Consider the following 26,684-nt stretch of genomic DNA (forward strand, 5'->3'; position numbering starts at 1 on the left):
GCCCGGAGAATCCCATGGACAGAGGAACCTTGTGGGCTACAGTCCGTGGGGTGCAAAGAGTTGGACATGACTGAGCGACTACACCATAACTGCCATCCACAGATGGCACAGAATTAAAGCTTTGTTCAATGTGTCATCCTTTCTCCTAACTGCCCTCTTCCTGGACTAAAAACAAATATTATTTAGGACCCTTCCATTACTAAAAAATTGAGATATTTTATTTATATATAGATCTCCTACTTACATTTGTTGCAGCTCATACCACATGCCAATAGAATAACATTTCCATTTTAAGTCAAATAAGACTTGTTAGCATATGAGAAAGTTGTGTTTCTCATGGTGGCATACAAAACTACTGATTATGAATCAGCAGAATCTATAGGACAAAGATCATGGAAGAAAAATAATTTATTTTAGGATAATATATTTGGTTTTAATTTTTTATTCATGTTGGCTTTTTGATGGAACACTTTACTAAGGACCATCTAAAGTGTCTATTCACTGTTGAGAGTAGTACCATTCTTTTTTCCTTGTTAACAATTTTACAAAGTTAAGTGAACATGGGAAAGTATTGTTTGAAAGCAATTTGTGACAGAATCCTTTGTGCTTACACTATTCAATAAGCTTAATCCTTTTTGTTTATCTCTCTCAAAAGAAATTGCAGGTCTTTTGGTATTTGGAAAGCATGTCTAGAAATTTCATTGTGTTTTAATTTTTTGCATTTTTTAAACTGTTTATAAATATAGTTTAAAATATATTTTAACTATAATATATAGTTTTAAATATATTATATATTTTAATATAATATAAATATTATATATATATATTTTTTAATTTCACTGGAATTTATAAAGAAATACCAAAGACTTCTTAAAACAAATCTGAACTCCCTTTTCTCCAACACACACACACACACACACACACACCCAGGAGCACACACTATTATATAAACCTATCAGTTTTGAAATCTAGTCTGTTATAAATCAAAGTGCACAGTGAATTGTGCACAGAAAGCTACATGTGCACTTAATTGTGCCTCAAATATGAGACATTCCACCCCCCAACCCAAAGCCTGCTGCACTGTACTGTGAGATACATAAACAAAAGATTTATATCACTCAGACCGTATCTGGCCTTGTGTCTATATTGTTGCAAATATTCTTTCAATACATGTTCCTACAACCAGGAAGCACTAGCTTGTGAAAACACTGCTAGATGTAATACTTTTGCCTTTTAATAGCCTCGGCAGTCTTCAAAGAATTTTAATTGGGTCAAAAATTAAAACTGACACATTTGGTTAAGGTCTGTTCTCTTGGAACATGCTGGAGTGTTCCAGATGCCTGTGTGCACATCTAAAACTTTGCAAAGTAAGAGTATGTGCACATAAGCAACACAAAGAAGGTGTATCTTGATATCATTTGATGCTACCATGGCTTGTTCAAAAGCCTTCTCATAAGAGGAATTGCAAGAATAATTTTTAGGACCTGGTATGGAAATGAGGCACATAATTCTGGCTACAATAGTGGGAGTGGTGAGTCTAATTCCACCCACACACCCTTATTAACTGAAAACATTATTTCCAGGCTGAAAGGCTTGAAAACCCTGGTTCCAGCAGCAATGCTGTCTGCCAGTATCCCATAAAGCTTTATTTCCCCAAGGTTTCCACAATATGACATATTTGGATCATGTTCAGTTCTTACCTTCCCTTGTGTACATTTGTTTCACGTATTTTTATTGTTCTCTTAATTATCTGCACATAGATATTAATTCCAGAATGTACAAATGGGCTCCATTGTGATTTCCCCACCACACTTTATATGATAACATCACTTATGTATGCTATTTACAAGTTTCCAGGCAGACGTGTGGTTGATCTAAATTTGTGGGATAACAGTGTTCAGATATCTGCTTTCAATTTGTGTGCATGTTTTCCCCTGTTATTTTCCCTTTTTTATGACTGTATTAATTGTTACCAGAAGTCTCTATGAGTGACTGAGCAACCCAACAATGGAATGTAGCAGATTAGAAATTATTGTTTTGCTCCATCTGAGAAACGTGTCAATGCAGCCTAATTCTCATGTCTTGGAGACATTCGTGGAGTGATACACCACTTGATTCTCTGCATGTGAGCCCTTGCTGACCACCGGGATATGAACTGTCCTAATACTGATGCTTTTATCGACCCGTTTGACACTTATGATGCTTGCAGAAATGATGAAGCAAAAACTAACCCATCACTAAGAGAAGCAGGACATATGGGAATTGGTACGTTGCAGCTCACTAAGTCTTGAGGCATTAAGCCTAAGGATTAATCCAAAGAGGCTGTGGCTTGCTTCAAAGCCATACCCTAACCTCATGCCTCAGTGAGTTAAGCAGCAGAATGGGGAGCAAAGAGCCCTGAGGTCTAATCTGGAGCATCGACTTGCTATTTGGCCAGGTTAATTTTTGACACAGTGCGATATCTTCTTTCTTTCAAAAAGAGAAGTTTAAAGCAGTATAAATAAAATTACTAATCACTTAAGAATTTGATGTGAATCGAAAACCTAATTTGTAAAGCATGGAAACTTCATGAATCTAGGCTGAAAGACCTGGCAGAGTTACTGCGGTATAGACACTGAGGCTTTGGAGGTCGCCAATTTAAGAAGATGGTGTGGGTCTTTAGACTGAGACAAAGTACAGTGTGAGCTAGTCCATCAAGACATAACATGACAAGAAAATGCTTCTGACCCTTCCTTGTGCTTGTGCCCAGTCATTAAGCGTGTCCAACTCTTTGAGACCCCCTGGACTGTAGACCACCAGGCTCCTCTGTCCATGGGGATTCTCCAGCCATAATACTGGAGTGGGTTGCCATGCCCTCCTCCAGTAGATCTTCCCAATCCAGGAATCAAACTGAGGTTTCCTTCTGTCAAACAGTTCAGGTAGATGTACAACTTCCCACTGACCTAGAATATGGATGGAATATTCAGTCTCTTTCCTTCTCTTTGGCATGTTATCAATTGCTTTTAATCCTGATTGTATTTTAGAACATCCAAGAAACTTTTCTAAAGGTGGAAACTGAAGAGGAACTAATGAGTCTCTTGATGAGGGTGAAAGAGGAGAGTGAAAAACCTGGCTTAAAAATAGGCATTCAAAAAACTAAGATCATGGCATCCAGTCCCATCACTTCATGGCAAACAGAAGGGGAGGATGTGGAAGCAGTGACAGGTTTTATTTCCTTGGCATCCAAAATCACTGCAGATGGTGACTGTAGCCATGAAATTAAAAGATGCTTGCTCCTTGGAAGGAAAGCTATGACAAACTTCGACAACATATTAAAAAGCAAAGACATTACTTTGATGACATTGACAGCAATGAGATCAAACCAGTCAATCCTAAAGGAAATCAACCCTGAATACTCATTGGAAGGACTGATGGTGAAGCTGAAGCTCCAGTACTTTGGCCATCTGATGTGAAGAGCCAACTCATTGGAAAAGACCCTAATGCTGGGAAAGATTGAAGGCAAAAGAAGGAGGGATCGAGAGAGAAGGAGATGGTTGGATAGCATCATGGACTCAATGGACATTAATTTGAGCAAACTCAGGGAGACAGTGAAGGACAGGAAGCCTGGTATGCTGCAGTCCATGGGGTCGCAAAGAGTCATACAGGACTTAGTAACTGAACAAGAAACTTTTAAAAATACTAATGCCTATACTCATCCAGGACAATTGAGTCAGAATCTCCAGATGTGTGACTAAGGCATGGGTATTTGTTAAAGCTCCCCAAGTGACACAGATGAGTGTCCAAACTTGAGAGCATTTTGGAGGTGTTAATCAATAACTTACTCAGTGTAAATAGCAGCATGAGATATCTGAGTATGTTATGTATCTATGAACAATTCCCAGAGTAGATTACAAAAATAATTTGTTCCATAATAATATTAAACAGCCACGGCCAACTGCTTAGTAATAATGGTGTTTAACTGTTTTGGATATTATTTTGCCTTCTTTCCTTCATATTCCTCTTCATTCTTAATCAAATAAGGGGGAGTATCCCTTATATTCTCCAAAAAACCCCAGCTTGATTGACAGTGCTAAACTTACATGTACATTTATTTAAAGGGAAATGCCTCTGCATGACGCTACTAAGTGACAAATGGTTGTTGACATGGGACAACGTTTTTTCCTGCATAGAATACAACTCTCAACACCCATCTATAGTGTAAACTGCTATCTTCACTCACTGTTAAAATGAAGAGTCCTTTTTTTCTTCCTTCTGTCCACACAGGCTAATAGCTGTTTACACTCACTCAGTTCAAAAGATGAAAATAAAATAACACAGCAAGAGCTATAAATGATGGCTGCTAATCTTTGTCCTCATGCACAGTCCTACAAATGTTCACTCAAAATATTTTTAAGAACTATTTCCTGAGTCCCATTAGGTGCATAAAAGAAGATCGTATTGAATTCTCTTGGGTTACTCCATAAATTTATACTCTGACTCATTTTGCATTTGTGGAAAAGCAGATGGTAAGAGATGGGATTAGTTTTGCAAGAGATTTATTAGTGGAAGAAGCATGAGAAAGTAAAGAGAACCTTCAGAATATTGTAGATATTATACCCACTGAAAGACAGAGGAAAAGAAGGGAGGTAACTTGGCTAGGTATGTACAAGGTATAGTCTTCTGGTTGTAATACTATGCTGTGTACAGTTCTATGCTTATGGATCAGGTATTACATAATCCCCTGGATAGTTGTGCTGGATGTCTGAAGTAAAGAAAGAAAAACTCACATTCATAATAAGTATTTAACTCTATGGGGATGACAGCTAGTCCTTCCAAGGATATGAGACAAGTGTACACATTTTAAAATAGAAATAGAAACATATCAAAGGTTCAGCTTTGGCCATCATTTTTTCCATGTTTATAAAAGGTTCTCTAGCAGTAAATGTTATCCAGGTTTATAAAAGTTTCTGTAGCAGTAAAACTCAACATTCAAAAAACTAAGATCATGGCATCTGGTCCTGTCACTACATGGCAAATAGATGGGGAAACAAGAGAAACAGTGACAGACTTTCTTTTCTTGGACACTAAAATCACTGCAGATGGTGACTGCAGCCATGAAAATAAAAGACGCTTGCTTCTTGGAAGAAAATCCATGACAAACCTAGCCTGCGTGTTAAAAAGTAGAGGCGTTACCTTACTGACAAAGGTCCATATAGTCAAAGCTATGGTTTTTCCAGTAGTCATGTATGGATGTGAGAGTTGGACCATAAAGAAAGCTGAGTGCCAAAGATTTGATGCTTTTGAACTGAGGTGTTGGAGAAGACTCTTGAGAGTCCCTTTGACTGCAAGGAGATCCAACCAGTCCATCCTAAAGGAAATAAGTCCTGAAAATTCACTGGAAGGACTGATGCTGAAGTTGAAGCTCCAATACTTTGGCCACCTGATACAAAGAACTGACTCATTGGAAAAAACTCTAATGAAGGGAAAACTTGAAGGTGGGAGGAAAAGGAGCTGACAGGATGAGATGGTTGGGTGGCGTCACCAACTCAATGGACATGAGTTTGAGCAAGCTCTGAGAGTTGGTGATGAACAGGGAAGCCTGGCATGCTTCAGTCTATGTAGTCATAAACAGTAGGATATGACTGAGCAACTGAACTGAACTAAACAGTAAATGTGCTCCCTTCCCTGATATTCTTGCCCAGAGTATTATATCCCACACCCAGAAAATGTGTTTCTAAGCCAATGGGTCTTGAAATTTATCCAGTCTTAAACTCCAACCACCTTGATCAAATACCATCAGTGGGTATGCAGATATAGAGAACAGCCTTGTGAACACAGTGGGGGAAGGATGAGGGAATGAATTGAGAGAGTAGCATTGAAGCTTATATATTATCGTATGGAAACAGATAGATAGTAAGAATGTTGTATGATGCAGGGTACTCAAATCCATTTCTCTGTGACAATGTATCCGGATGGGATGGGGTTGGAGGTGGGAAGGAAGATCAGGAGGTGTGGGACATGTGTATATCTCTGGCTGATTCATGTATGATGGAAACCAACACATCAATGTAAAGCAATCATCCTCTAATTAAAAATAAATAATTAAAAAATCCAGTTCCAACGTTGCTTCCTTGACTCCAGTTAATTTTTGCAATATCCCCAATATGTAGTCTATCTTTTTTATCATGCATTGTGCATCCCTTACACAAATTATGTTGAGATTCAAACTATTTATTAGCTTGTGGGTCAGCAAAAGGAGTATTGGAAGCTACCTTTATGGTGGACAGACTTTTGCAACATCTTGCAAAAGGAGAAGCAATAGCTCTTGGGCAAAATAAATAAATAAAGTGGGATATCTCTTTAAACTCATATGGTTCAGGAGTACACAGAATCATACTTTAAATATTCTTCTAGAAGTTGCAGCCCCATGCTCAGTTTCAAAGGGGTTCAGATCTGCCTTGGCAGAGTATTCAAAATCTCTTGGTCTCTACTGGAACATGTCTTTGGTGTAGTGCTCAGCCTTTACTGTGGGAGCTAAGGGCCATTTTATAAATTACAAAAGAAGTCTCTAACTGCTTGTTAATTGCTCTGTTTCTCATTATCCATCCACAAAGAGTCAATACAGATTAGCCGTAACAGACAATTCTGTTCTATTTATAGACATGGTTCCCACCATATCTGACAAATGCCTGAAATCACCTGCATCTTCAAGGATATTTTCCTCCACATGTTTATTGCACCAGGTCTTAAACAGGAAAGTATATAGTTAGTGAGTGACCATCTTGTATTTGACACTATCTATGCTCTGATACACTCAGAATGATGTACTTTTCACCAGCACAGAGGGGAATGAATCAATCCCCAAAACCTCATTTTCCCATCAGTTTTCTTAAATTATTCTAGCTATCATTTACATAGGTTTAGTTCTCCAGATGACCAAAAGGGATTAGAGATGAAAGTGGAATGGAGGGGCAGCAGAAAGTATAAAAAGTCTTTAGTTTTTGATATGAAGATGAATGTTGTGTAAGAAAAGAGTGATTGGAATGAAGGTTATTGTAGGATAGGTGGCAGATTACAGCACAATTTGAAGAATGCTGCAGTTGGGTAGCTGAATGCTCTCAAGAAAAAGCTGTGCCTTGGAATAGTCCTGCTTTTCACTGAAACGGGTCCATGTTAATACTTCCTCTGTGTTTATTTGTTGACTAGGAACAGGACATAGAAGATATAGTCTCAGTACTAGTGCAATGGTGAATCCATAGGACAGCAACTGGGATCACTGGACAGTATTGTTCCTCAGACCATAGGATCTGAATGGTCTATTTTCATAACCACTTCTACCTGGTCTCTATATGTAAGTCTAAGTAAATTGTATTCAGATAGGTCCCTGTTACCAAAACCAAGGAAAGAAATTCAAAAGCTGTCAAGTAAATAGACCATAATATTGATTTTTATAGAAGAATTTCATGGAAAATCAACTTCTTGCACTAAGAAGAATCAACACCATTGTCATACACTTGATGAGACTTCTAAGACCACACTTAAAAGAGAGGGAGAGAGAATAATTTCACCTGACATATTGGGCTCAAGGCACTGGTGAAAGTGAGTCACTCAGTCATGTTCAACTCTTTGCAACTCCATGGAATTCTCTAGGCAGGAATACTGGGGTGGGTAGCCATTTTCTTCTCCAGGGGATCTTCCCAACCCAGGGATTGAACCTGGGTCTCCTGATTGCAGGCAGATTCTTCACCATCTGAGCCACCAGGAAAGCCCAAGGAACTGATGAGAATATGAAAAATGTGGAAATGTCCAAAAGAGTCGGAAAAGTGGAATGCAAGCTGGATAAACGACCTAGGGAAGGGAGGCAAAGTCAGTTTCTATCCTCTCATATAGGTGCTTTACTGGAATGCATAATAGATGTAAGGACCTGGAAAACTGATATAAATATATACTAGTGTGTGCATATGTGTATGGAGGAAATAGTTTAACATCACTAATTTAATCTCATGAATGTCCACAAACTAAAAGCTGAGATACAGAAAGTACCTTGAAAATTTAAAAATGACACTATAGTTTAAGATTACTTTTCAGTTCATGAATTGTTTATATGTGAAATCCTAAAACAAACTGTGTTTTCAAGATACCCGCAGTTACATCCTTCGATGAGCACAGTTTCAAAGGGAATAGATACAGAAGAATAACCTTTTAAATTCTGATCTTGACAAGAACATTTTGAGTAAACATAGGTAGAACATACCCATTATTTCTGTTTTAAGACAGCAAATTCCCTTTGTAAAACATGTACACACATATATGTTTATCTCGATCTATATATATATATACATGTATGAAATTATTAAATAAGAATTTACATTTGAAATAGGAGCATTAGTTCATGAAAATCCTATAAAATACATGAATGCAAAGCTCTTCAAAACAGTTTCAGTCTTAGAGCAAATGCAAAAGTCAAAAGTTTCAGGTATATAAATGAAAACAGCCAAGCTAAAAAGAACAAAAAAAATAAAAAAGGACAAGAAACTAGTTAAAAATATCTTCTCAAATATTCTAGGGTGCCCCAGGATGAACCATTTAGAAAGCCAAGATCAGAGCAGATCTCTGAATTTAGATCAAATTTTATCAAAGCCGACTACTTGGTCTGCAAGTGGAACAAAAGACATAGTTTAACAAATGCAGAAATAATGAGGGTTTCAGATTTCTAACCAAGGCTCCAAAAGAGATACTCCAGTCTAAAGTATCAAAGCTTGGGAGTCCACAACTGAAACTGTGCTATCGCCACACAGAATGTCTGCATAGCATAGGCCAGATCTATAAAAGCAAAAATTTCTCTCACTTCCTCTTTGCATTTTTATAATGAGAAGAAAATGTATGCTAGGCTTAACTTATGAGAAATTTGCAAATTTCAGTCTTTTTCTTGGTTGACCAAAGAAATCTGTTGATTCTATGGAAAATTAAACTCATTACTCTCCTGGAGATTCTCAGTATGCTAAATTTCAAAATACCAGTACCAGTCACCGAAAGATCATATTCAAAAGTTACAAATTTGAAGTTGTGTCTTTGGTTATGGCAATACTTTACAATGAAACATAAAAATGTAGATGAATAATAAATATAACTAAATTAATTAATTAAATGCACAGAACTTTTTTTGAAATCTGAAAGTAACTTCAGTCATGTTCTTGTTAACATTGGTCCGAGCACAGGAAATGGAATCAGACCTAGAGCTTCTTAAAATCATATGTTTGATCTTCTCTTTGTTAGCTAGGTGACTTAATCCATATAAATCTCAGTTTCTAAATATTAAAGTTGAAAATACTATTATTATGCATCTTGTTTTCCTCCTATGAAGTTAAAATGTAATAATACAACTAAACTACAGTGCCTTGCTGGATGTTTAAAAATGCAGTCATTATTATGTTGTTACTAATACCTTGACATTAAATATGTAGCAACTTAAATGTTCAAATAATTATATAATGACTTCTGCATTAAATAAATATGCATTTTAATAATGTATCCATTAAATTGTCTCTTGATTGCTAAAAAGTTTTCTTTTTTAACATTCACAGCAATAGTTGCATAGTATTAATGGGGATAAGAGCTTTTAAGAACATGTATTTTGGATCTGTGAGCCTAAATTTTAAAGAAGTACCACCTATATTTTTATTGGAGAAGAGCTTATATAAAGATTTATAGAAATGATTTACATGTAGTGTAATAAGTGGCATTCAATTTTAAATGAAAATCTTTTTTTTATTTTTGTAGTAAAATAAATCTGTTAAGGACAGAATGTTTGTGCCCCCCTCATCCTCACCATCCCTGCATATTCATATGTTGAATTCCTAAGCGCCAATGTGATGGTCTTAAAAAGTGATGTTTCCCTCATAGCTTAGCTGGTAAAGACTCTGCCTACAATGCAGGAGACCCCAGTTCAATTCCTGGGTTGAGAAGATCCCCTGAAGAAGGGATAGGCTACCCACTCACGTATTCTTAGCCTTTCCTGGTGGCTCAGATGATAAAAAACTCACCTACAATGTGGGAGACCCGGGTTCAATCCCGGGTTCAATCCCTGGGTTGGGAAGATCTCCTGAAGGAGGGCATGGCAACCCACTCCAGTATTCTTGCCTGGAGAATCCCCATGAACAGAGGAGCCTGGAAGGCTACAGTCAATAGGATTACAAAGAGTTGGACATGACTCAGTGACTAAGCACAGCCCACAGCATAGTCTTTAGAAAGTAGTTAGTTCTGTGTGCAGGCTCAGTTGTGACACTCATGTCAGACTCTTTGCAACCCTATGGACTGTAGCCCACCAGGTTCCTCTGTCCATTGCATTCAAATGGCAAAATATGTTTTCATAATAAATTTAATTTAATATAAAGTAGTAAATATCCCTTATTTCCTACTTCATTTATACAATAACATTCAATACTCAATATCGATATTCTTGCTACTTGTCTTTATGTAAGTTTGCTTGCTGATAGTTGTTTAGGAAGAAACTGGTCAGAAAAACTTACATAAGTATATATAGTTTTCTGTCTGTATCTCGCAAATTTTCATGTGTGTGTGTGCATATAACATGTAGGATTTTTAGCTGTATTTATTGGAAGGAACAGTGTTGGTCTAATACATATCGTCTTTGAGTGGGAAACTTTAAAAGAAGGAAATGTTCTGAATTACCAATAAAATTATCCAGTACAGCTCTCAGCAACCATACATGTACATCTACCCAGTGCTGTGAATGAAACACTGAAAAAACCAGCCCCCTGGGATAAAATTATTGAGTCTGAAGAACAGGAAGAGAAAAGATTGAAGACAAGTGAACAGAGTCTAAACAACCTGTAGGACACCATCAATGAACTGATATACACATTGTAGAAGTCACAGAAGGAGAAGAAAAACAGAAAGAATACAATATCTGAAAAAAATATGGTTGAAAATTTCCAGTTTGATGAAATATTTAATTGCAAATATCTAAGAAACTATATGCATTCCAAGTACGGTGAACTCAGAGACCAATATTAAGACACAATTTAATCAAATATTTAAAAGACAAAGAGAGAACCCTGGGAGCAGAAAGAGGAAAGTGAGTCATCTCAGACAAAGAATCCTCAATGAAATTATTAACAGATTTCTTAACACAACCTTTGGAGGCCAGAAGTCAAGTGTATATATATTTAAACTGATAAAAGAGAAAAATATCTTAACCAAGAATCCTATATCCAATAAAAAATGTCCTTCAAAAGTGAGGGTGAAATAAGACATTCTCAGACAACACAAACTGAAAGAGTTATTACCACTAGACCTGCCCTTGAGCTGGACATACTCAAGAGGGTCCTGCAAGGGGGAAATGAAAGGACATAAGGCAACAACACAAAGTCACATGAAGAAATAAAAACAATTCACCAAATGTAAACATGTGGACAATTGTAAAGCCAGCATTTTTGTAACAATGGTTTGAGTCCATTTATTGTTTTCTATAAGATCCAAGAAATGAAAATCTTGCTTAAAATTGTTACTCTGAAAGCTAATACTATTATAACTGTGGTTTATAATTCAACATTTTGTTTAAGACACAACTTAAGAGAGTGTGTGCTTAGTCGCTCAGTTGTGTCTGACTCTGCAACACCATGGACTGTAGGCTGCCAAGCTCCTCTGATCATGGGGATTCTCCAGGCAAGAATACTGGAGTGGGTTACCATGCCCTCTTCCAGGGGATCTTCCCAACAGAGGGATCGAACCCAGGTCTCCCACATTGCAGGAGGATTCCTTCCTGTCTGAGCAACCAGGGAAGGAAGCCCTTAAGAGACTACTGTGTTTGAAAGTTTCCTTTAGAACACATCAGGTATAAAGAGGGTGCCCCTGGTGGCTCACATGGTAAAGAATCTACCTGCAATGCAGGAGATCTGGCTTTGATCCTTGAGTCAGGAAGATCGCCTGGAGAAAGAAATGGCTACTCACTCCAATCTTCTTGCCTGGAGAATTCCATGGACAGACAAGCCTGGTGGACTAAGCCCATGGGGATCACAAAGAATTGGACACGACTGAGTGTTAACATATACCCCCCCGACACCCCCCCCCCCACACACACACATGTAGCTGTCTCTGACCAACATGAAACTGACATTCAGTTAGGAGTAGAAAACAGCAACCCACTCTTGTATTTTTGCCTGGAAAATTTCATGAACAGAGAAATCTAGTGGGCTACAGTTCATAGGGTTGCAAAAAAGTTGGACTCAACTGAACGTGCACAGATGAAGGTGATGAATGTATAAGGATGTAACTTTGTGATATCAACAACAAGAAGGTATGAGGATAGAACTGTAAAACAGCATACTTATTGAAACTAAAAGTGAACATTCAAATAAGGATTGTGTGCTGGCACCATGCAGCTCTGATAAGGAGCTGCTCATCCAAAATTTGAGTGGCTCTGTGGACCAGCTTGATTGGCAGTGAGAGTTTCTGCCTCTGCTAAGGGGAATAGCACATCATCATCTTTGCCGAACTCAGCAACTGCTCCTGTGACTCAGATCCAAGAAGCAATCTCTGATAATTATGTGATGATTTTCTCAAAAACATTTTGTTCTTACAGTACGATGATAAACATGCTTTTGCATGACATGAATGTTAATTATAAAGTTGTGGGATTGGACATGCTTGAATATAGAAGCCATATTTAAGATGTTCTTTACAAAATGACCAGTGAAAGAAGTGTGCTAAAAATATTTGTCAATGGAACTTTTATTGTAAGTGCAATAGATACTTATAGGCTTCACAAAGAAAAGTAATTGCTTCTACTATTTCATCAGTGTTATGTTTTAAAAAGTGTGAGGAAAGAATTTTAGTGACAGGTTCTCATAACTTTGCTAGTAAAATGTCTGTTATATAAAAGTATAATGCCTCATAATGCACTTTAAGAATTTGTGAGTAATTTGCATTTTAAAATTATCTTTATGAAAAAGTTGTATAAATAATGGATAAATATCTATGGAAACTAAGCAACTTAAATTAGTGTTGTAACTTTAAGATAATAATCCTCATGGCAACTGTGAGATATAGAATATGTACAAAGGGAAAAGAGAATTAAAATATTCTACTACAAATAATGAGCAAAACTCAAAAGAAAACAGCCATACAGGGAATGAGGGATTAAAAAGCAGCTGTGAAATACATAGAAAGCAAATAGCAAAATAGCAGTCCCTGATTTTCAGCATGCTTTAACTGTAAATGGAACATATTCTTTAACCAATAGACAGAGGTTGGCAGAATAGAAAAACACACATGATCTGACTATATGTTGTCTATGAGAGTCACTTCAGATCCAAATACAAACATACCAAAAGTGAAAGAAGGGAAAAATATATCCCATGCAAATAGAAACTTAAAGGGAACATCATGGCTATACTAGCATTAAATAAAATAGACTTTAAATCAGAAAAGTTTAAAAAGACAAAGAATGACATTAAAGTGAAAAGTGAAGTCACTCAATCATATCCAACTCTTTGCGATCCGTGGATTGCAGCCTACCAGGCTCCTCCGTCCATGGGATTCTCTAGGCAAGAATACTGGAGTGGGTTGCCATTTCCTAATATTATTAAAAAACTGAATACAGCAGAAACAAAAGAGTTATAAACATTTGTTTACACACAACAAGAAACCATCAGAATACAGGAAATAAAATTTGACAGAATTGAAGAAATAGCTCTACAGTAATAGTTGAAGATATTAATAACTCACTGGGATTCCCTGGTGGTTCAGATGGTAAAGAATCTGCATACAATGTAGGAGACCTGGGTTTAGTCCCTGGGTTGGGAAGATTCCCTGGAAGAGGGCATGGCAACCCTCTCCAGTATTCTTACCTGGAGAATCCCCATGGACAGAGGAGCCTGGCAGGCTACAGTCGGTAGGGTCACAAAGAGTCAGACACGACTGAGTGACTAAGCACAGCGCAGCAATAACTCACTGTCGACAATAGATAGCAAAACCAGATAGAAAAGAAGTAAAAAATAGAAGACTTAAGCAGCACAATAAATCAACCGTATCTAATAGACACACACAGACTACTTTACCTAATGACGAGAATATACCCCTTCTTCTTAGGGGCACATGGGATGTTTCTGGGGACAGAACATATATCAGGTCATAATGTGAGCCTTAAGAGATTTTAAAAGTTAGCTGTCATACAAAGTAATTCTCCAATCCAATGGGATTGAGTTATAAATCAGTAAGAGAAGGATAAGTCCAAATTTAACAAAATGTGCAAATTAAACAATATTTTTTAAACAAATGGATCAAAGAAAAATTCGTAAGGGAAATTAAAAACTACAGACTAATGAAATTAAGCTACACCATAATGAAACTAATAAGATGAAGCTAAAATAGTACTAAAGGGAAATGTATAGCTATACAGCTTACATTAGAAGCAGTAAGGAAGTTCTCAAATCAGAAAGCTAATTTTAAAATTTAAAGAACTAGAAAAAAGAAAACTAAACCCAAAGCTAGTAGAAGGAAATAAGTGATAATGATTAGAGCAGAGATAAATTAAGTAGAATAGAATAACTATAAAAAATTGTCAATGAAACCAAAAGTTCTTCAAAAAAGTCAACAAAATTGACAAACTTTTAGCTCTTTAAATAAGAAAAAGAGAAGACTCAAATTACTTAAATCATAAGTAAAAGTGAGCATATTACTACCATTTCTACAGAAATAAAAAGAATTGTAAGAGAGTATTATGAACAACTGCATGATGAAAAAAATTGGATAAATTATATGAAGTGGACAAATTTCTAGAAATAAAACCTACAAAGACCAAATTATGAAGACACAGGAAATCTGAATAGACCTATAGCTAGGAAGGAGATAGAATCAGTGTCTGCATGTCACTCAACAAAGAAAATCACTGGATCTTTCATGGTGACTTCTATCAAACATTTAAAGTGGGACTAATGCCTATCCTCAGTTTTTGCCAAAATAATACAGAGAAGAGATCACTTCCTAACTCATTCTATGAAACCAGAATTACCCTGATACCAAAGACAAATTCAATACAAGGAAAAAAAAATTATATACTAATATCTTAAAGAACCCTTCTGCCAGTGCAGGAGACATAAGAGACTTGTGTTGAATTCCTGGGTCAGGACGAGTATTCTTGCCTGGAGAATCCCACAGACAGAGGAGCCTGGTGGATTATAGGCCATGGGATCTCAAAGAGTTGGACACCACTGAGCAACTAACACACACACACACACACACACACACACACACACGTCGTTTATGAATATTGATGCAAAAATCCTCAATCTTAAAAAAAGTGAAAGTGAAAGGGCTTCTCTGGTGCTCAGATGGTAAAGAATCTGCCTGAAACATGGGATACCCAGGTTCAATCCCTGGATCAGGAAGATTCCTTAGAGAAGAGAATGGCTACCCACTCCTGTATTCTTGCCTGGAGAATTCCTGGAAGACTACAAGAAAAAAGAAAATTATATACCCATATTCTTTATGAACATTAATGTAAAAAGTCTCAACAAAATACTTTCAAATTGAATTCAACACCACTCATTTAAAAATGATTATACACTATGACCAAGGGGAACTTATTCCTGGAATGCAAGGATGGGGTTCAACATACGAAAATTTATCAATGTAACATAGTACATTAAGAAAATAAAGGGAAAAATCCACATGATTATCTCCATTAGACAAAATTCAACACTTTTTCATGATAAAAGCATTCAATGAACTAGAAATAGAATGGAGTCACCTTAAAATAATAAAAGCCACCAATGAGAATGCACAGCAAACATTATACTCAACAGTAAAAGATGAAAAGTGCTTCTTTTAAAATCAAGAAAAATGCAAGGGTGCCCACCTTTAACACTGTACTCAACAAATTCTGGAAGTTCTAACTAAAGCTATTAAAAAAGGAATAGAAGACAGCCAAATTGGAAAGGAAGAAGTAAAATTGTTTTTCTTTCTAGATGATATAATCTAATATGTAGAAAACACTAAAGATCATACACACAAACTGTTTGAACTAATAAATGAATTCAGCAAAGTAGCAGGACACAAAATCAGTTGCATTTGTTTACACCACAATGAATAACGTGGAAGGAAATTCTGAATATAATTTTATTAACAATAGCATTAAAAAGAATAAAATATATAGGAATTTCTTTAACCTAGAAGTGAAAGAGTTGCTTAATAAGAACAACAAAATGCTTTAAGAAATTTTAAAAGACCTAAATAAGTGGAAATATCTCTTTTTCATGGATGGGAAGATTAATATTGTCAAGATGTCAATACTACCTAAAATAATCTACAGTTTCAATTCAATTTCTATCAAATACCCAAAGATGTTTTCTTCAGAAATAGGAAAATCCATTCTGAAATTCACATGGCTTATAATAACCATGACAGCCTCAAAAAGGAAGAACAACGTTGGAGGATTCCCTCCGAATTTCAAAACTTACTACAGAGCTACAGTAATCAAAATGTGTGGAACTGGCATAAAGACCAACTTACAGGCCAATGGACTAGACTAGATAGTCTAGAACTAAATCCCCACATATTTGTGCAAATGATTTTTGACAAGAGTTCTGAGACTACTCAAAGGAGGAAAGGGTAGTCTTTTCAACAAATAGAGCAGGGGAAACTAAATATCAGACCAGTATTTTATTTTTGAATTATTCTAGCCAGATAATTACTCTGTAGGCAACAATTTATTTCTTTCCTGGGTTCTAGAAACAATGTAATAAATTAGCAATTTCCAAAGTTTTCCTTCAGTCAGTCCATTTTAATGTCTGCTCTGGTCCTGTTTACCTCTTTGTTAACATGCCTTCCTGTCTCTGACATCCAGCACTGTACCAAGAGTTTCAGAAGGACCACCACTAGGGAAATTTTCATGAATGCTGAGATCCCCTCATTGTTGCATAAAGATAGTATACCTTGAACCCCAGAGAGAGGGGGTAGGTAGCTATGAATGGCTCTTTTGGTATTTATGCATTTAAACATTTCCTATACTCCTGAACCTTTGGATTCATTCTTCTACACTGTACTAGAGAATTCTGCATCCTTAGTTACATTTAGTGTAGGTTATAATTTGTTCAAGTGCCATTCAAGCAACAGAGTAAGAGTTACATCCACTTGCATCTTATTCAAATCATGAATCAATCACTTATAATTGTATGCATATCAATAGAGTCAATCTGATCAAATTATGTTATTTCCTTCTTTTCTAACACAGAATTGATTCTCACATATATTTCTCAGGTTTCTGTTAGCAATCAAATGTTACACAATTTTTCATTGAATAAGCTACTTTGCATTTGGGGGAATGCTAGACATGCCTCTAACTATGAATCTCAAGTTCATGACAGGGTAGAGGAGATGAGTCCTAAGGGGACTTGGAATAACTAAGACAGGGTAGGCAGGTTTCTTCAGACAGGATAAGTAAAGGATAACTTTCCTGATAAGAGATATTAGTGAATGAGATATGGGGAAAGGGCACCAAGATATTCAGATTTTTTAAATCCACTAAGAAGCTCTAATTAAAACACTGAAGATATTGATCTTTCCCAATCAATGCTCCAAACAGCACTGTAATCCCGAAACAAACAGGATCAGACTTTGGGTCTATATTTTGAATATTTTAGTCCTTTGGCTAGAAAAAAGTTAAAAAAAAAAAATCCTTCAAGGTCAAATGTATATGTCCTCTACTTCCTTGCACGTGCCTTAAACAGAGATTACAGGCTTGTATTTTCCATCTTCACTCTATAAACTCTTCAGTGAAGCCAGAAGCAGCTAGCAATGGTTGTCATTATGGCAAAGCTCTATTGCTCCTGCCACTTAGACTATCAAACAGTGCATGCAACAAGCACTCACTACACACCAACTGTAACAGACAGGTAACAGTATCGCCACTGCAACACACTGTCAGTATCCTGCTTTCCACTGGCAGTAATTTCATCCTTGTTTTTAAATATAAAAGCATCAAATAATAAATCCCAGAATCCTATCTTTATAATTGGTTTCATGAAACTACTTACGATAGTAAAATTCTCAGTCTGTATTTGGTGAGGATGATGGTAACCCTTCTAGATATTTCAAGTGGAAAAAGATTTAACACAGTAAAACAGATTTTTTTTTTTTTTTAAAAACTGATGAAAAGGCTAGATGTTTCAAGATTCAGGAAAACTGCTGTGGTTCTCAGATTTGCCACTAACAGTTAGGGCGTCATGATGATGCATAAACCAAAAAAAAAAAAAAAAGAAACTTTGGCCACAAAATACATCTGGCTCCAGATATTAGGCAGAAGATTTTCACAAAAACTTTTGGAAACTCCAGCAAAAATTTCATGTCTGATAGAGCTCATATTTGTGCTTGCTTTTACTAGAGAAATTATAATAAGACTTCCTTCTTCTGATTCTTCTTTCTCTGATTTCTTTTATTTGTCGATGCTGCTGCTCGGTCACTCTGTCATGTCTGACTCTTTGTGACCCCTTGGATGGCGGCACGCCAGGGTCCTCTGTCCTCCACTATCTCCCAGAGTTTGCTCAAATTCATGTCCATTGAGTTGGTGATGCTATCTAACCATTTCATCCTTTGTCGCCCCCTTCCTCCTTTTGCCTTCAATCTTTCCCAGCATCAGGGTCTATTCCAATGGGTCACCTCTTCCTATCAGGCAAAAATACTGAAGTGGGTTGCTGTTTCCTTCTCCAGGGGATCTTCTCGAAACCGAGAGCAAACTTGTGTCTCTTGCCTGTGCAAGCGGATGCTTTACCACTGAGCCAACTGGGAAGCCCTAAATAAAGTGGGATAATTCATGTCCATGAGAAAATATTATTTTTTCCTTAATGCATCCAAGACAGAATTTTATTATTTTTAATCATAATAGATATTTGTTGCATAATACTTGCTGTCATTTATCTACACATTATATAAGAATAAAAAAATAAATGAATTAACATGAATATTTGCATCAGCGTATTAACCCAGGCATATGGTCAACACCATTTTTTGATTTTTCATCAGTTCTTTTCTTGTATATTGATATTTACAGAAAAAAAGCCCTATATGTGACTGACAATATGATATATTTGCCAATGTGAGGTCATGGCAAAATGAAAAACCAAAAGATAACACATAGTAACACTGAATGTGATTTGATTCAACTTTATTCAGTTCAATTAAACATTCAGCTCACATCACCTTAACAGCAGGCCTTGAACATCTGCTACAAGAAATGAAGTTTGTTAGACACTATAGAAGATGCAAATATGGGACATTGTCTACAAAAAAAAAACGTTAATTTTAGTGAAGCATGGAGGAAAAGAGAGTACACTTTGGGACCTACATCTTAAAGTTCAATTTTGAAACACTAGAATCTTTTAGATTAACATGATGTTACAAGGATCATTAATAAATTCAACCAACAGCTGGTCAGGTCTTTATGAACTTTGAAATCATGCCTTTGATACTGCAAAAAAGTATATAACAACTAAGTCTACACATATAAACATAGCGTTGCCATTAATCCACCAATTCATTTTATACCAGATTTGTGACAAACAAATTGAGCAGGGACTTTTACACCAGTGTGTACTTATTTTGTGGCTGCTCCCACTGTTTTGGCAAGACTTTCAAATGTTTTCTTGCTCCATCATCTTCCAGCAGGAAAGCCAACAGCTGCGGCCAAGGCAACAATTTTGGCAGTATTAATGCCCAGATGACAACCTCTGGAGTATCTCTCTCTCCAGCAGTAGCAGTGACATCTGGACCACTTTCCACACTTGAGAACATCTTGGCTCAACTCCATACATACAGCTGCTGTGGAGCCATCAGAAATAGGCTCCAAGTAGGGAAATGGCAATTTGAGAGACAATCGTTCTCTGATTAGGACAATACTCACATTGTGTACCGTGAATGCATAATTGCTCTGTATACTTTGAGAATAGGTTTAAGGCTAAAGTTTTTTTGTTTTAAAATAGAAAATTAAATACACTCATGCCTCCAATCCACTGTATTTAATTATGTCTATATATTCCAGTTTTTCATATATCCGTGTACATATACAAACATATCATCATCAGAGTCAACCTTTCAGACAATTTAGCCTTTGAGAGCTTTTGACTCTTATGGTATGTGACAGCTTCATTTATGAATTCCTTTGGTACATGGTGGTGGCGGTTCCAACTGTTACAACCCCACGGACTGTAGATTACCAGATTCCTCTGTCCATGGAATTCTCTAGGCAAGAACACTGAAGTGGCCACTTCCTTCTCCAGAGGATCTTTCTGACCTAGGGATCAAACCCCTGTCTCCTGCATTGCAGGTGGATTCTTTACTGACTAAGCCACCAGGGAAGCCCTGCTTTGGTGCATAAATACTGTATATTTACTGCTAAACCATACATGGTTTGAGAAAACAACATGTAAAGATGCAAATTACTTAAACACAGCACTACTATTATTGAGGAGATTATAATCCTGCCACTGGAGAAAAAAACATAAGAAATTCAAAAGAACTGATAAACTAAACAGCATCTCAATGTACTCATTCCTTGAAAGCCTTGAGGTACATCATTTATTTATTTTTAAGTACCTATTTTTCAATATTTATTCATTTACTTAATGTCTTGATTGCAGCACAGAGCATCTTTTCTTAATGGCATGCAGGCTTATTTTCCCCAACACATGTGAGATCTTGGTTGCTCCACCAAACCCACGTCCCCTGCATTGGAAGGTGGCTTCTTAGCCAGCAGACAACCAGGGAAGTCCTCGCATCATTTATTCTTAATTATAGCACCAATTACTACTTATCTATCAAGAGTTGTGGAACTTACTACACATGTTTTTATCTTCCTTAATTCTTATAAACATATGAAGTAGATATTCCCATTTCATGGATAAGATAAGTAAAGCCCAGAGAAAACAAAGGTTACATAACTCATAAGTGGTGGAGCTAGATTTCAAACCCCCATCTGTTTTCAAAGATCACTATCTTTACCTCTGTTCCTCCCCTACAGCACCTAGAACAGTTCTTTGCCAATCATTACCCTTTTCTGAAATACATCTTGTTATAAAGATTTGGTTGTGTATAAATACAAAAGCAAGAACTATAGAAAAAGCATTTCCAATTTGAATAGGTAAACTATTAAGAAATAATAGAAAAAAATGGGGACAGGACATTTGTCATTGATAATTTGTCATTAAGAGATAAATAACTGGAAGTTGACAAAGCAGATTAGCAAACTGATGGGCTTGTCTGCAATCACAGTGCCAAAGCAATATTTTGATATCGCTTTGTAGTGGTATCAACTGTAGTGCCGAGTGAAGCCCTCTGAATTATCTTTATTTGGTAGCAATACTTTATTCTAAAGTTTGCAATTCTTGACAACTATTGTTAACAAATCATTTTTTTTCTACTTCTCTAGTTCCAGTAAAATGTGAGTATTCCACTTAATAAGCTCCAATGCAGTCAGATGTGAAGTTGTTTCTCCCTCTACTTTTTCAGGTCACTTTTGGTTTAGTCTCAGTTTCTCTTATTATTTCTTAACTAATTAAATTATTTTTTATTGAACTCGGTCACTTAAGAAATCTGAGGGGGAAATTAATGACATAGATTATTGGATAGTTTTTACAACTTCACCAATAGAAAATACTCCTTAATTTCAAAAAAATATTATTTTAAATAAAAGTACTAAATGACCTGGATTTTAAGATGATAAAGATGGTATAGTGTTAATTTAAGTCAAAAAAGAGAATAGTATATGAAATTAATAAAGATTAAATAATTATCCAATCCCAATGTATTTAAAGTTCATGCTCAGTCGCTAAGTCATATCCAACTCTCTTGCAACCACATGGGGTTTAGCCCACCAGGCTCCTCCATCGATGGGATTTCTCAGGTAAGAATACTGGAGTGGGTTGTCATTTCCTTCTGCAGGGGATCTTCCCAACCCAGGGATCAAACTCACGTCTCCTGCATTGGCAGGAGGATTCTTTACCACTGAGCCACCTAAGACAGTTTATAAGCATTTCAGTTCAGTTTAGTTCAGTCGCTCAGTTGTGTCCGACTCTTTTCAACCCCATGAATCACAGCACGCCAGGCCTCCCTGTCCAACACAAACTCCCGGAGTTACTCAAACTCATGTCCCTCGAGTCAGTGATGCCATTCAACCATCTCATCCTCTGTCGTCCCCTTCTCCTTCTGCACCCAATCCCTCCCAGCATCAGGGTCTTTTCCAAGGAGTCAACTCTTCGCATGAGGTGGCCAAAGTATTGGAGTTTCAGCTTCAGCATCAGTCCTTCCAATGAACACCCAGGACTGATCTCCTTTAGGATGGACTGGTTGGATCTCTTTGCAGTCCAAGGGACTCTCAAGAGTCTTCTCCAACATCACAGTTCAAAAGCATCAATTCTTTGGTGCTCAGTTTTCTTCACAGTCCAACTCTTACATCCATACATGACCACTGGAGAAATCATAGCCTTGACTAGATGGACCTTTGTTGGCAAAGTAATGTCTCTGCTTTTTAATATTCTGTCTAGGTTGGTCATAACTTTCCTTCCAAGGAGTAAGTGTCTTTTAATTTCATGGCTGCAGTCACCATCTGCAATGATTTAGGAGCCCAAAAAAATAAAGTCTGACACTGTTTCCCCATCTATTTCCCATGAAGTGATGGGACCAGATGCCATGATCTTAGTTTTCTGAATGTCATTTACTTTATCTTTTTTAAACTGTCTGTGTTTTCAAGGCCTCACATCCTAACAGGTACAATCACCTCACTGAGGACAATTAGCACTTTGGGTGCATGCAGATTTGATTATGCTACAGCCTTGTAGCTCAAGGTTTCTATCAACACTTGCTTTGCCTGTCTTGGTCCCCAAATTTCTCTGCTAATGTTCTGGTGGGTCTCCTGGTCTGCTAGTATCAAAAGCACAAGGTAGCTAGGCTGTTGTTTTCATTTAGCTGCCGAGTTGTGTCTGATTTTTTTGTGACCCCATGGACTATAGCCCACCAGGCTCCTCTGTCCATGGGATTCCCAGGAAATAATACTGGAGTGGGTAGCCATTTCCTTCTCCTGGGGGTTCTTCCCGACCCAGGGATGAAACCTGTATCTCTTGCTTTGCAGGCAGATTCTTTACCACTGAGCCACCAAAGCTGGGCTGTTGCTGGTCTTCCCTAATTTTCTGCCACTGAAATTTCTGTGTTTTAACATCTTTGCAGGTACCAGCATTTCCAGCGTTCTTCTCCAAATAAAAGCAGTCCCCATTCATCATCTTTGCATGAATTTTGTGCCATGGAACTGAGGTGACTAAAGAGTCATCCCACTGTTACTACTGAGATTCAGTAGATTCTCTTGAGTCAACACTTTCCATTTTGCTATATGACTTCCATTGATTTTCCTTTTTAAAAAGCTATTCTTTAATAATTTCATGTGACTTATCATTTCATTTTGGGAAAATGATTTGGAGAAAGGATTAATCTTATTCATTCATTCTGAAAATCCTATCCTTTCTGTTTCATCTGTTTTCCATTCACTCATTCCTTCCTACCTTCTTTTGGGCTATTTGAGTCTTTTCAGTGTGCTTATTGTTTTTTTTAAATATAGTTTTGCATATTTTTTTCAACAATTGTTCTTGGGATTGCAATAATTATTTAATATTTCTCAAGTGAAACATATAAGACTTACCACATTATAGATCTCTTTATTCTGCCCATTTTGTGTACTTATATAAAATATTGATATGCATTGAATTTCATCAGAAAATTTTATGATTTTTGTTCTCAACCATAACACACATAATAAAGAACTATGAAAGGAAAGACACTTTCATTTCATTTTCTGTACACTTATTTCAGTTGCTATTCTTTCATTTCTAATATTTTAAGTGGATTTTGGTAGCATTATCTTTCTATCTGAAATAATTATTTAAGCAATTACTTGAGAGTATGTCTACTGACCAAAAAATTCTCTATGATTTTCTACATTTGACAATGACTTTATGTTGTTTCACTCCTGAAAGATATTTTCACAGGATATAGAATTCTGGGCAGTCAGTTACTTTTTTGAAAGAAAGTGCTGAAGTTGCAAATGTTTGTCCACTTACTTCTGGCCTCTGTGGCTTCTGATGAGACATTCATAGTCATTCATGTCATTTCCTTCATGTGAATAATGTTCCATTTTCCTCTGACTGCTTTCAAGATACTTTTATTGTCTTCAGTTTTCACTAGTTTGCCTATTATATAACTGGGAGTGGATGTCTTCTTGATTCACTGAGCTTCTTGAATCTGTAGGTTTACATTTTTCACCAAATTTTGGAAATGTTCAGCCTCTTCATTTCTTTTTCTTTTTGTCACTGAACACTTATTTCTTTCTGAGATTGTGAAAACATGAACGTGAGAACTTTCAATATGGCCCCAGAGGTCTCTGAAGTTCTTTTCATTTTTTTCGATCTTTTTATTTCTATTTTGTTCAAATTAGATAATTTCCACTATATACATCTTCAAATTCACTCTTTCCTTAGTCATTTCCATTTGTCTGTTGAGTCCAACCAGAGACCTTATTCCAGTTACTATACAGTTAAATTGAAATATTTCTATTGGCTTTCAATACTTGGAACTTCTTCAGTGATATTTCTACTTTTCCATTCATTCCAAAAGGGTCACATTACCTACTGGAATATTTTTGTAATAACTGCTTTAAAATGTCTATGCCAGGTAATTTCAACATATTTGTCATCTAAGCTTTGACATCTGTTGAATGTCTTTAACTAGAGGAGTTGAGACTTTCTGTGTGTATATATATATATATATGTGTGTGTGTTTATGCATATATACATATATATGTGTATATATGTGTATATATGTGTGTGTATATATATATGTGTGTATATGTATATATGTATGTATGTGTATATACACACACACAAGGAGTACGTCAAGGCTGTATATTGTCACCCTGCTTATTTAACTTATATGCAGAGTACATCATGAGTAATGCTGGGCTGGATGAAGCACAAGCTGGAATCAAGATTGCTGGGAGAAATATCAATAACCTCAGATATGCAGATGAAACCACCCTTATGGCAGAAAGCAAAGAAGAACTAAAGAGCCTCTTGATGAAAGTGAAAGAAGAGAGTGAAAAAGTTGGCTTAAAGCTCAACATTAAGAAAACTAAGATCTTGACATCCAATCCCATCACTTCACGGCAAATAGATGGGGAAACAGTGGCTGACTTTATTTTTCTGGGCTCCAAAATCACTGCAAATGGTGATTGCAGCCATGAAATTAAAAGACGCTTACTCCTTGGAAGAAAAGTTATTAACAACCTAGACAGCACATTAAAAAGCAGAGACATTACTTTTCCAAGAAAAGTCCATCTAGTCAAGGCTATGGTTTCTCCAGTAGTCATGTATGGATGTGAGAGTTGGACTATAAAGAAAGCCGAACACCGAAGAATTGATGCTTTTGAACTGTGGTCTTGGAGGAGACTGTTGAGAGTCCCTTGAACTACAAGGAGATCGAACTGGTCCATCCTAAAGGAGATCAGTCCTGAGTGTTCACCAGTAGGACTGATGTTGAAGCTGAAACTCCAATATTTTGGCCACCTGATGCAAAGAACTGGCTCATTTGAAAAGACCCTGATGCTGGGAAAGATTGAGGGCAGGAGAAGGGGACAACAGAGGATGAGATGGTTGGATGGCATCACCAACTCACTGGACATGAGTTTGGGTAAACTCTGGGAGTTGGTGATGAACAGGGAGGCCTGGTGTGCTGCACTCCATAGGGTTGCAAAGAATCGGACATGACTGAGCAACTGAACTGAATTGATACTAAGTTCAATTTTTACCCCAGATATTTTTAATATTGTATTATGAGAAACTGGATCTTATTTGAATCCCATAAAGGATATTGCTCATTTTGTTTTAGCAAGCAATTGGCCCAACTGTGCTCAGATCACTACTTTAATTCCTTTCTATGGGGAGAAGTGCCAGTGTCCACAGTGTTTTTCAGATCAGTCACACACATGCATTACCCAGGGTGTAGTCTTTGACCTAAGCAGCATTCTTTCTTTAAGTTTAGTTCTCAACATCTATGGTATGCTCCTTAGGGTTGGATCCGTGAATATACAAAATAGGAGTAAGTACAGATGCTCATAAACAAAGCAAATGGATCACTTTCCCAAACTACTCTCTCTCCATAACTTCTCTGGTATTTTCTGGGACCCTGGGCTCCTTTTTTTGGTCTTCTTGTTAGAAAACAGGCTTTTTTTTTTTTTTAACATTGTTCTGCTGTGTATATGGGCTCAGATGGTAAAGAATCTACCTGCAATGTGGGAGACCTGGGTTCAATCCATGGGTCAGGAAGATACCCTGGAGAAGGAAATGGCAACCCATTCCAGTATTCTTGCCTGAAATTCCCATGGACAGAGGAGTCTGGCAGGCTACAGTCCATAGGGTTGCAAAGGGTCAGACGTGATGAGTACTTGTCAGCAACAGCAGCAGCAGCAAGAAGCTAGAAAGAGAAGGAAAAACATTAGAGGTATGCAGTATACTCTTGGAGCCACAGTTCCTTCAGTTGGAAGGAAGGTTTCTCTGTTTCACAGATATAGACTCCTAAAGATGCCCAGGACAAAAATGCCATGGAAAAGCCTGGTGGTTGAGACAAAAATTAATTTAAAAAGGAAAAAGAAA

At 36.8% G+C, this 26,684-nt stretch overlaps 1 pseudogene; it reads left to right on the forward strand.

Annotated features, from left to right (window-relative positions):
* Positions 1 to 2,150: 2,150 nt before the first annotated feature.
* Positions 2,151 to 12,836, forward strand: LOC110147284 (glutaredoxin-2, mitochondrial pseudogene; annotated as a pseudogene).
* The last annotated feature ends 13,848 nt before the right edge of the window (positions 12,837 to 26,684 follow it).

Source organism: Odocoileus virginianus, chromosome 15 (genome assembly GCF_023699985.2).
Source record: "Odocoileus virginianus isolate 20LAN1187 ecotype Illinois chromosome 15, Ovbor_1.2, whole genome shotgun sequence".
Classification (NCBI taxonomy): Eukaryota; Metazoa; Chordata; class Mammalia; order Artiodactyla; family Cervidae; genus Odocoileus; species Odocoileus virginianus.